Here is an 11,578-nt window from a genome sequence, read left to right as displayed (position 1 = left end):
AATGTAATGTTACCTACCAATTTGGATTGATGCATCAGAACCGTCCGCCCAAGTCCAAATATCATTCGAATCAATGTCCTTTATTCCAACCCATACCTGCTTTATTGTACCACCACTTAAAAAAAATAACTAACTGACAGACGATTGCAATAAGAAGTGTGTTCATTTGTATTGCTATGAGTTACAATTTATGACAAAAATAAGCAAAGACCAATCGAAACAACATCTGATAAACAAATTTAATAATACTTTTAGATATTTGGATGATATTTTGGCTCTCAATAATGACGACTTCTGTATGTATATCAAAGAAATTTATCCTGTTGAACTTACTTTAAATAAAGCTAATACTAACAATGACCACTGCCCTTTCCTCGATCTTGATATCTATATCACTAACGGAAAGCTGAATACTAAAATTTATGATAAAAGAGACAATTTGTCATTTCCTATCGTTAATTACCATTTTTAGATGGTGACGTTCCCTTGTACAAATGGAAGTTTTTAACGACCTTGACTGGCTATACAGCCCTTGTCACCATCTTACGGTGTTTATATATCTCAACTTGTACGATTCGCTCGTGTATGTAACAATGTTTTAGATTTTAATGAGAGAAATTTTTGTATTACTGAAAAATTATTACACCAGGGTTTTCGATATCACAAATTAGTCAAAACATTTACTAAATTTTATCATGGGTATAAGGACATCATTCGTAAATATAGCTCAACATGCAGACTTCTTATACGTTCAGGTATTTCACATCCAATTTTTTATGGAAATATTCTTTATAAAGCAGAAAGGTGTCAGTATTCACCTCAAAAACTTACAAAACCTTTGAATAGACTTATTAAGAAGGGATATAGTTACGATACTGTTGTCAGGTCATTAAAGATTGCATATTTTGGCGTTAATATTGATTCACTTATAGGGTCTTTGCATCGGAACTAAACACATTTATTCAAAAAACAGTTGTTGGCATGACACGGGTTATGTTCTTCTCATATATGTTATGATGGTATGATACTAAACCCCTAATGGGAAGGATTGTGCCTGATGTTCATATGACGAAATCATAATCTTTCAGTCAGTTCAATTGAAGTCTGGAGCTGGCATGTCAGTTAACTGCTAGTAGTCTGTTGTTATTGTTATTGTTATGTATTATTGTCATTTTGTTTATTTTCTTTGGTTACATCTTCTGACATCAGACTCGGACTTCTCTTGAACTGAATTTTAATGTGCGTATTGTTATGCGTTTACTTTTCTACATTGGCTAGAGGTATAGGGGGGGGGGGTTTGAGATCTCACAAACATGTTTAACCCCGCCGCATTTTTGCGCCTGTCCCAAGTCAGGAGCCTCTGGCCTTTGTTAGTCTTGTAATATTTTAATTTTAGTTTCTTGTGTACAATTTGGAAATTAGTATGACGTTCATTATCACTGAACTAGTATATATTTGTGTAGGGGCCAGCTGAAGGACGCCTCCGGGTGCGGGAATTTCTCGCTACATTGAATACCTGTTGGTGACCTTCTGCTGTTGTTTTTTTCTATGGTCGGGTTGTTGTCTCTTTGGCACATTCCCCATTTCCATTCTCAATTTTATTATTGTTGGATACATTCGAATTTTACATAGTATTACTAAAAAGCAGGCAAATGGTAGCACAAAAAATACAGAGCTAGGTCTCTTACTAGTATATGAGATGCAATGATTTTAACGTAACGTTGAACAAACTTAACCATGGCAAACAAAAGCAAACGAAATATGTTTCCAAAAGATATGATATCAAATAATAACTGATGCTACACATTTTTGGTAAAGGTCAGTGTCGTAACTAGATCTAATAATGGTAAATAATACCAATATAATTTTGTACTCAGAAGTTGACAAAAACGTCCTAGAAAATTCTATACGATACAATTTTCCTATAGGAATAGTAGTACATGCTAAAAGAAAATTTGGCAGAATCATCAGGCTGATATGATATGTTTTAAAACGAACTTCTTCGAATTAATTTTTACGTCATGCCGGCTAAACAATTAAGTAATTTTAGTAGAATGGACACCGTATTATCAAATGCTACTGTTACATTATATCTTCAATTTTAAAACAATACTCGAATAATGTTAACTTACATAATTTGTAGTCTTTTTGCAAGCCTCATCTCGTCTGATGTCTTTGGCATCATTATGTATCCGTCCAAACCACTACATGCTATGGTTGCGGCTGAATAGTCTAAAGTGTCTCCTATTTTATAACATCTTGTTCCAAATAATAACCAGTCTTGACCCGGACAAATGAATGTTCCTGATTAATGGAAGAATATTTAGATTACATGTATTTAGGCTTATAAGTAAATGGTCATTCATCATACATACGATAGAGTCTACAAAAGATGATGTCAAATGCAAACAATACTGTAAAAGAACATTTTTGCCGTTTGCTACTTGACATTAGATTTGTTCTCATTCTACTGGAACATGAATTTAGTCAAGGTTATGACAGACATTATCCTGATCAAATGCAAATTAGAAGATTTATAATGAATTTTAACAAGACAACTACATGTATATACCTACCAGAGCTTAGACCACATGCAATTAAGCCATCATTGGTATTCGAAAGTCCGTCAACAATGAAAATAATCATCTGTTAAAGACCCTAACATGAAATGTGTATTTTTTCAGTTAAGTAAAACCATTGTTTACTAGTTGATGGGAGGTCTTGAAAATAAACGTAAATAGAGAATAAAGTTTCGATTTGTGAGTTTGACTGTCCCTCTGGTATCTTTCGTCCCTCTTTTTCAACTGATTTTGTTCTCTTGTTCAAAAAAAAAACTTATACTATTATATAGTTTGCTTATAGAGTAATATAAAAAAAAATACAGAATAATTCTAGTGTTAAAAATAGGGCCAAACTGTTTGTTAAGTCTAGTGTGTGTGTTTACATTTAAATATTTGTGTTAGGTTTTTTTCCTGTTCAGTTAGTTTTATCTAACAATCTACTTTTGTATAATTGACACAACATGTTTCTTTTTAAAAAAACAAAACGAAAACGAAAATTCAAACAAAACGAAAACGAAAATTCAAACAAAACAACAGAACAACACAATATAATTTCCAAAATGGCACTGGAATTTAAAAATGACGAATATTAACTGTAACATTTCTCAAAAAAAAATATTTTGTTCTGTCAGTCTTTGGTTCGTAATACATTTTTGTATAACCATTAAACATAATCAGATATGGCAAATTTTCTTTTTTTCATACGGCTTGGTTGGTTTACAACTCAATTCTTTACAAATTATGTCTTTAAAAAATATTTCTTATTGAATTGCATAATAAAATACACAAAGTTTGACGGTCCTAATTGTTCGACTCCTGATGAAGCTCACGTTGTCTCTACATTCCAACAGAAATAATAATGTTTCCATTTGATCTTCAGCTTAATGAAATAATTTTTGCATTTTAGCTTTTTATATGCTGGCTTTTCTGGACCAGAAATAACAAAAATATTTTAAAATGTGAATATGTAAATTCAGGCCGATTGTCCTTTCGGATGAATATTTTTACATTGTTTAATGCATAACGGTTTTGAGTTTACTCCACTCTCTCAGTTTGCTCATATCAGGAAGGTCGTACAGAGAAACGTTATTGTTAAAACACCTCCTAGAGTACAGTTGTTTCTTTTGGCAATCATACTATATCTCCTAGTTATTCATTACTATAAATCTATCTTATGAGTGATGATAACAGAACAAAATTAAACTATGACGAGGCTATCATAATTTATTTAGAACATTAATAATGATGACGAGATGTACATGAACAACTTTCAACTGTAAAAGTCAAATAATCATTGAAAAAAAATATTTTTGTTTCAAATCTGTTTTCCGTTAGCGGAAAGTCATTTTCATTTTGTTTAATAGAAAGTTTTAACATTTACATGTACATTTAGTTAATGTGATAGCAAAATCTATTGAACATTTTAAAAGACAAGTATACCTTACCTGACACAAGTATTGGTCCAAAAAGGCTCATCAGAACCAATGCTTGGTTCATTCTGAAACACAATGCGTGGATTCGATTAACCGAGAATTGTCTCATAGTTTTAGTATAAATACAAACCATTCGCCAAAATAGGCGGTATTAACTTGCCAATCAAATGTGAATTAATTGTGCATAAAAATGGGAAAACCTTTTTTTATGTTTGATATAATTTCGATATTGCTGAATTTGTTCATCGTTAATCATAACATAAACATAAAACAAAACGTAATATGTATTGTTACTATTAAGTTCATTAGGTTTAGTTAATTGGACTAACGTTGTATAATCTTATGCTTTTATAGCAAATGTTGTTTATGGTCCTATTATCAATTTCTTACTTAATTAATTCAGAACATGAAGTAAAAATAAATCTCAATATTTTAAACAAATACCGAATTATATCAGGATATCAGTTCGTTACCAAATAAAAAAACACGTTTGAATAAGTAAAAAGTAAAATCACAAAAATACTGAACTTAGAGGAAGATCAATTGGGAAAGTCCATAATCACATGGCAAGTTAAGTTAAGTAAGTTATCTTATAAACAATTTCAGAATTTGTATAATGATCTAGATTTCTTTTTGCCAAACTGGATGCCATCGTTATATAAGTATCCTTACAAACATTGTTATATTGCTGGGTAAGACAATTACACACTTTTGATTCCAACAAAATATCTCTGAATCTTTCTTTTGATTTGTATTGACGAACATAACTGTACGTATGCAGGACGTGATTTTCAACACACAATAGGCATTTCTAAGGGAGCCATAACCAAAGTGTTTTGCACTTCTCATCCTGCAATTAGATTATGTTCTCTTATTTGATCATTCAAAGTTTGTTGAATATAATAAACTCATCTATGTAATCGAGTTGGTGACATGAAATCGTGACAAGAAAATCTTAGAATTTCCAAATAGGATCGGTTGATAATTTAATTTCACGACAAAAGAGGTGATTCTAGGTTTCGAATTGTGAACTTTCCATTCAAATGTAGCAGAACCGACATATGAAGTTAAATATCTCTGAGAATTTACGATACTCTAGGTTGTGTATCATGATTTCCTTCATATTATCCTATATTCTTTTGCTGCTGAAGAAGCCATGTCAGCCAAGGTTTCCAAGTGATTGAATTGAAGTCATTCTTCTGGATGTTTTACAGTCGCTTTGATTAGTTGGTTGATTGGTTAATGAAACATTTTTGTTAAAAATAACCATGGTTATTTTCTTATTGTTGTGGCCATTTACTTGTCCTGTTTCCGTCATTGTGACAGGTCTGTAAAGGGTATCATAATCTATTGTTTCTTCTAACACCAATCTTGTACGTACCATATGGTTGTCACGTATGAACAAGAATATGTTTTTCCTTCAGGGGTACCTGATATCCCACACAATCTTCGATGGGGTTTTATGTATCTCAGTCGTTAGGGTTTTTTTTGCTATGAATTCGATGGTGTTTCTTTGACTATAAAAACTTGATTCTTTCTTTTATATCTAATGCCTCGTATCCAATGGATATTAAAAAGCTGAAAATGCTTTTTACCAATTTGATTCGATGATAAAATGAAAACTGCACAGAAAGAAAAAATAAACGAAGTAACTTTTTCATGAGAGACTGTTCGCAAACAAAGAAATAAAAATAGATCCAATCATTAAACTGGTCATCTATTTTTTTCAAAATCAATGACGAACAACCATAGAAAATACTTGAATCGTTTAACAAATGTTTCTCTGTTTGTGTATCAGTAAATATGGTTTAAATTCGCATATCTGAAAACGTAATAATACTGTCAAATGCACCAAGACAAACTGTTCAAAAGGTAGGATTGTAATCAATTTTTTAAAGCTAAGCCGACGCGAAAAACTGAGGAAAAGTTTAAAATTTACCTGAGATGTTATTTCATAAAAAAAACCATCGTGCACCTTTACGTTTCATTTGAAACTGTTTTTATCTGCATACAAATGATACCAAATCAAATTGAATGGAGTGATATGCACCTCATTTAAATTGTCAAATTGAATAGTTATCTTGTTATACACTTATTGTTATAAAAATGAAACAAACACAATAGCTCTATTTTTTATAATACAGGCCGAAAAATTTCAAAAGAATAGTCATCTTGTTATACAATTATTGTTATAAAAATGAAACAAACATAATAATAGATGTTTTTTTTATAATATATGCCGAAAAATTTCAAAAGATTGATAACCAATACTGACAAACCATGGCTTCTGTAGAATTGCGAATAGCGTAATTATTAATCATGGGATATTTATAATGATCATATTAAATTAAGTGTTGTATATAGTACGTTTATAAACGTAGTTATAATCGACAAGATTGTTACATGCTTTGTATATTAACAAAAAGGTAAACGAAGAATATTTTACCCAAGTTCCTAATGAAAAAAAAGGACTGGATTATCTAAACATGACGCAAATGGATGACATGCAGATATGGTAATTATTAAGGACAGAACACAACAGTCGAGATATTTGTGTTGTCTTACCTTAACATTATAGGTGAGGATTCCCTTATGGAGACAGAGGGCTAGAAATGTTTAATAATGATACTTTTTTAAATAGATGACAAAAGTTGATTGGATAACTTTAATGGGACAATACTATAAATGTTTTATTTACTTTTTTATAATAATTGTGATTATCTCCGAAAGATGCATACGGTTTACGTCAATATCTTCAAGTAATGATACATTCAGATATATAATTTAAGATAAAAATATTGAAAAGGTATTCATCACTGAAATTCTTATCGAATATCAAAACGAAACATGTAATCATTGCCACAAAATTTGTTTGCTGTAATGTTCGAGGCCATGACTTTAGATCAATTAAACGTGAGAAAAGACCATCTTTCTTATTTTTGAAATTTGTAATTGTTATTTAACTTATAAAGTTGCATTTCAAAACTAATGTTGGTCTTATATAATCATTTGTTTAATCGAATTTCACTTTCTAATATAAATGTTACCTTTAGGATAATATTGAAAATGAACAATAATCCATAAGTCAAAAAATAAATTTTGATTAATATGCTTTATTTGAAATTCCTTTTCTAATGAATACATTGCACATATAACTAAAAACTAGAGGTTCTTAAGAGCATGAATCACTCACATGACTTTATTGGGTTTTTGAAATCATATAAAAAAAGATAACATTTGGCTACAAATACACAACACTTGGCCAGCACCTGAATAGAAAAGGAGCATTCGTGCTTTGTTTGGTTTCATTCAATTCAGTGGTTCTCTAGAATAAGACTTTTGCATGCATTTCCCATTGGCAATCTTGGACGTTGAATTGGTGACAAAGTAACAACACTTGGTCAGCATCTCATTAGGAACATTTATGCTATGTTTGGTTTCATTCCATTCAGTGGTTCTCTAAAAGAAGTCATTTGTATGCATTTCCCATATGGTCCTATGTTAAACTAAGTCCCCCACTGGCGGCCATCTTGGATGATGGATCTGCTACAAAGTAACAACACTTGGTCAGCACATTGTAAGGAACATTCATGTCATGCTTGGTTTCATTCCATTCAGTGGTTTTCTAAAAGAAGTCATTTTTATGCATTTCCCATAGGGTACTATGTTAAACTATGTCACCCCGCTGACGGCCATCTTGGATGATGGATCGGCTACAAAGTACTAACACGTGGTCAGCACTTCATAAGTAACATTCACATATGTCTTGTGTGGACAAAATGCACTTCTGGCGTATCAAATTTTAAACCTGTTGCCTTTTGTTAGCTATTATTCGTGTGTTTCTTTGTCAATTGTGTTCTCCTATTTATTTGTATCGTAGTCCTGTAATGTTGTGTTGTCATTTTAATGTTATATTTCACATGGCCATAAAAGAGGGAGGTTTGGCATGCCACAAAACCAGGTTCAACCCACCATTTTTTTCTTTTAAAAAATGTCCTGTACCAAGTCAGGAATATGGTCTTTGTTTTATTATAGCTCGTTTCTGTGTGTGTTACATTTTAACGTTGTGTTTCTTTTGTGTCGTTTGTTTCCTTTTATATTTGAGTGTGAATTCACATTATTATAAGACGTGTCACGGTACTTTTCTATCCCAAATTCATGTATTTTGTTTTGATGTTATATTTGTTATTCGCATAGGATTTTAACGTTGTGTTTCTTTTGTGTCGTTTGTTTCCTCTTATATTTGAGTGTGAATTCACATTATTATAAGACGTGTCACGGTACTTTTCTATCCCAAATTCATGTATTTAGCTTTGATGTTATATTTGTTATTCGCATCGGATTTTGTCTAATGCTTAGTTCGTTTCTGTGTGTGTTACATTTTAATGTTGTGTCGCTATTTTCTTGTATTTAATACTTTACCACGCATATACGCTTTTTACGCTTACCCCCTTACACCGCGTATACGCTTTTTACGCTTATCCCCTTCCCCCCGCAACTACGCTTTCCTACGCTTTTCATTTATCTTGTCTTCAAAACGTTAATGTAAAAATTTAACGTACAAATAAATGTTGTGACATTTAAAAATCGATAAATGAGACAAGTGCCAGTGCTTATCGTAGGAAATGGGCGGTCATTATACACTTAATCGATGAATATTCATGAGATTCTCACATGTACACAAATGTATTAATAACAGACTACAATAACAAATATGGCGGCCTCCGGCAGGCCGAGTGTATGGGATGTTTAGGAACCAATTGTGTCTGGACCAGCCCTTCAAAATATATCAGACGACGAAAGTATTGAAGATGAGGATAACGGGAATGTATCTGATATAGATGAACCGTTGGTTAGCGAGGAGGAAGATGATATTGATGATGAAATCGTGTAGGATCAGGAGGATGGAAATGATGATACTGACATGCTGACATGAATGAGATAATATGGAGCGAGGCCAATCAAGATATAATGTTCGACAGTTTAACGAACGTACCGCACCTCAAGTATTATTGAATGCTGATGTTAGTGAACTGGCACAGACATGATTAGTAAACATGCCCAAGAGACCAACCTAAATGCAACACGCATGCAAACAGCAGCTAGCCGGACGAAATGACACAAACTGGACGGAGACAGATTTTGCTGAAATGTCTGCATATTTAGGTAAGTGAAAACAATATCTGTACAAACTAACAATGGTTATACGTGTACGATTTATTGTAAGCTTGGTTGATCATGTTGATAGTAAGAAAATTAAATTGAAATGCATAGTAAATTCCCTTTATTAAACTGATATATATACATTTGTATATACATGTACATGGGATGTATGCATTTTTATGCACTGTTTATGTACAGGCCTGTTATTCAGTGGTTGTCGTTTGTTGATGCGGTTCATAGGTGTTTCTCCTTTCTCATGTTGTAGATAAGACTTTTGTTTTTTTTACATTTTTGGTTCCTTTAACATGTTTAAATAGCTTGCTGTTTGGTGTACAAAATGTAAGCCTTGGCTCTATGTTGAAGGCTGTATGTTGACCTATAATTGTTTATTTTTTTTATTCATTGTGACTTGGATTGAGAGTTGTTTCATTGGCAATCAAACCACATGCTTTTATTTAAAATATTTATTGGTTTGTACATGCCTTTATACATGTCTAATATTTTAAAATTATTGTGTTTGCTCGTTACATGTATTTTTATAATTCTCAAAAGTAGAAGGTTTAACACAGAAATTTTACATGTCAAGATATGTATGCACAACCTATATCCACATGTACATGATGTATATTTAAAAGTGATATTAAAAGTAACATTTTTATGACAAAAAGTAAAAAGTGTATCTTTTATCTTTTCTAGGAATCCTAATTCTAATAGGGATTATACAAGTTCCGGACTACAAGTTGTTATGGTCGACAAATAAATTCCTTGCAAATGGAGGTGTAAAAGAGGTCATGCCTGTAAAAAGATATGAAAAGCTGACACAGTATTTACATGTGAATGAGCCAGAGGCGGATTCTACTGACAAACTTGCCAGACTTAGGCCTCTATTAGACTCTGTTGTTGAAAGATGTCGAGTAGCTAATAAACGTTTACTCTTCCTTATAATCCATGTCATGATGATGTATGCGTGACTGGACCTTAAGCAGCAAACAATCAATCAACTATGTTTTAATACGATTATTTTAGTTTAAATTAAAAATATGTTATCCTTGCAATTGATCCTTTATGAATCAAAACATTTACTTAATATATATAGAATACATGTAGTAATGAGATACCTTGAGCACATAAAACATGTACTCACAGAATATATTACTTGTTGTATACCAGTTATTTATATAGTTGTTTACCCAATGAACATGAGCAATCCCAATTTACACAGACCTACTCGATTAAAAGGAAAAAATCAACATGTAAATTTTTATGCAGTTTTGAATGTCATAGGAGGTTCCATGCTGTCATTGGTGTTATGGAAGAGTGAAGCTGTTAAATGATTAATAAAATTGAGAATGGAAATGGGGAATGTGTCAAAGAGACCACAACTTGACCAAAGATAAAAACAACAGCAGAAGGTCACCAACAGGTCCTCAATGTAGCGAGAAATTCCCGCATCCGGAGGCGTCCTTCAGCTGGCCCCTGAACAAATATATACTAGTTCAGTGATAAGGAACGCCATACTAATTTTCAAATTGTACACAAGAAACTAAAATTAAAATAATACAAGACTAACAAAGGTCGGAGGCTCCTGACTTGGAACAGAATTGACCAAAAAAATGATACAGAAAACAACTTTACACCACGATTATCCGCCGTATTTAAGCCCACAAGGTATGAAAATATAGTTTAAATAAATGTTATTCGTATCTCTATGCATGGAACTTTTTTTTTCTGTCCATAATGAGGTTTTTCTAGTCAAGGCAGATGCCGAGACATGGGGATCAATTAGTTGAAAGTGCCCGACGTCAAAACGTGCCAATTAAATATAGCGTGCGGATATGCGACGTTTTCAATCAAAATGCTCGAGGAGACGGTGAAATTAAACAAAATGGAAGAAAGGGGGAAAGTGTTAATGCGTTTCCCTCGGTTTTGGTTTATAACCCGGATTTGGTTTTTTCAATCGATTTATGAGATTTTAACATCGGTATACTACTGTTGCCTTTATTCATACTATGTTTAGTTTCATTCCATCCTGTGTTTCTCTAAAAGAAGTCATTTGTATGCATTTCCCATAGGGTCCTATGTTGAACTAAGACCCCGCTGGCGGCCATCTTGGAACATGGATTGGCTACAAAGTAACAACACTTGGTCAACACCTCATAAGGAACATTCATGCCATGTTTGGTTTCATTATATTCAGTGGTTCTCTAGAAGAAGTTCAAAATGTAAAAAGTTTACGCCGACGACGACGGACGACGGACGTCAAGTGATGAGAAAAGCTCACTTGGCCATACGGGCCAGGTGAGCTAAAAAAGAGATGTTGTGGTTTTATAATATTCTAATATTTTAAAATGTAAGACGATGCCTACAGTATAGGAAGTCCCTTCCCATTACTCATGGGAAAAGAAAAGAGGGTCAAAAGAT

At 32.6% G+C, this 11,578-nt stretch overlaps 1 long non-coding RNA gene across 1 annotated transcript; it reads left to right on the top strand.

The window, feature by feature from the left end:
• The first annotated feature begins 8,522 nt into the window (after positions 1-8,522).
• Positions 8,523-10,212, top strand: LOC139485351 (uncharacterized). The gene is made up of 2 exons (XR_011655299.1): positions 8,523-9,160; positions 9,854-10,212. It is a non-coding gene; the product is annotated as an uncharacterized lncRNA (long non-coding RNA).
• Positions 10,213-11,578: the final 1,366 nt, after the last annotated feature.

Source organism: Mytilus edulis, chromosome 8 (genome assembly GCF_963676685.1).
Source record: "Mytilus edulis chromosome 8, xbMytEdul2.2, whole genome shotgun sequence".
In the NCBI taxonomy this organism is placed as follows: Eukaryota; Metazoa; Mollusca; class Bivalvia; order Mytilida; family Mytilidae; genus Mytilus; species Mytilus edulis.
This window is presented reverse-complemented; position numbering and strand designations above follow the sequence as displayed.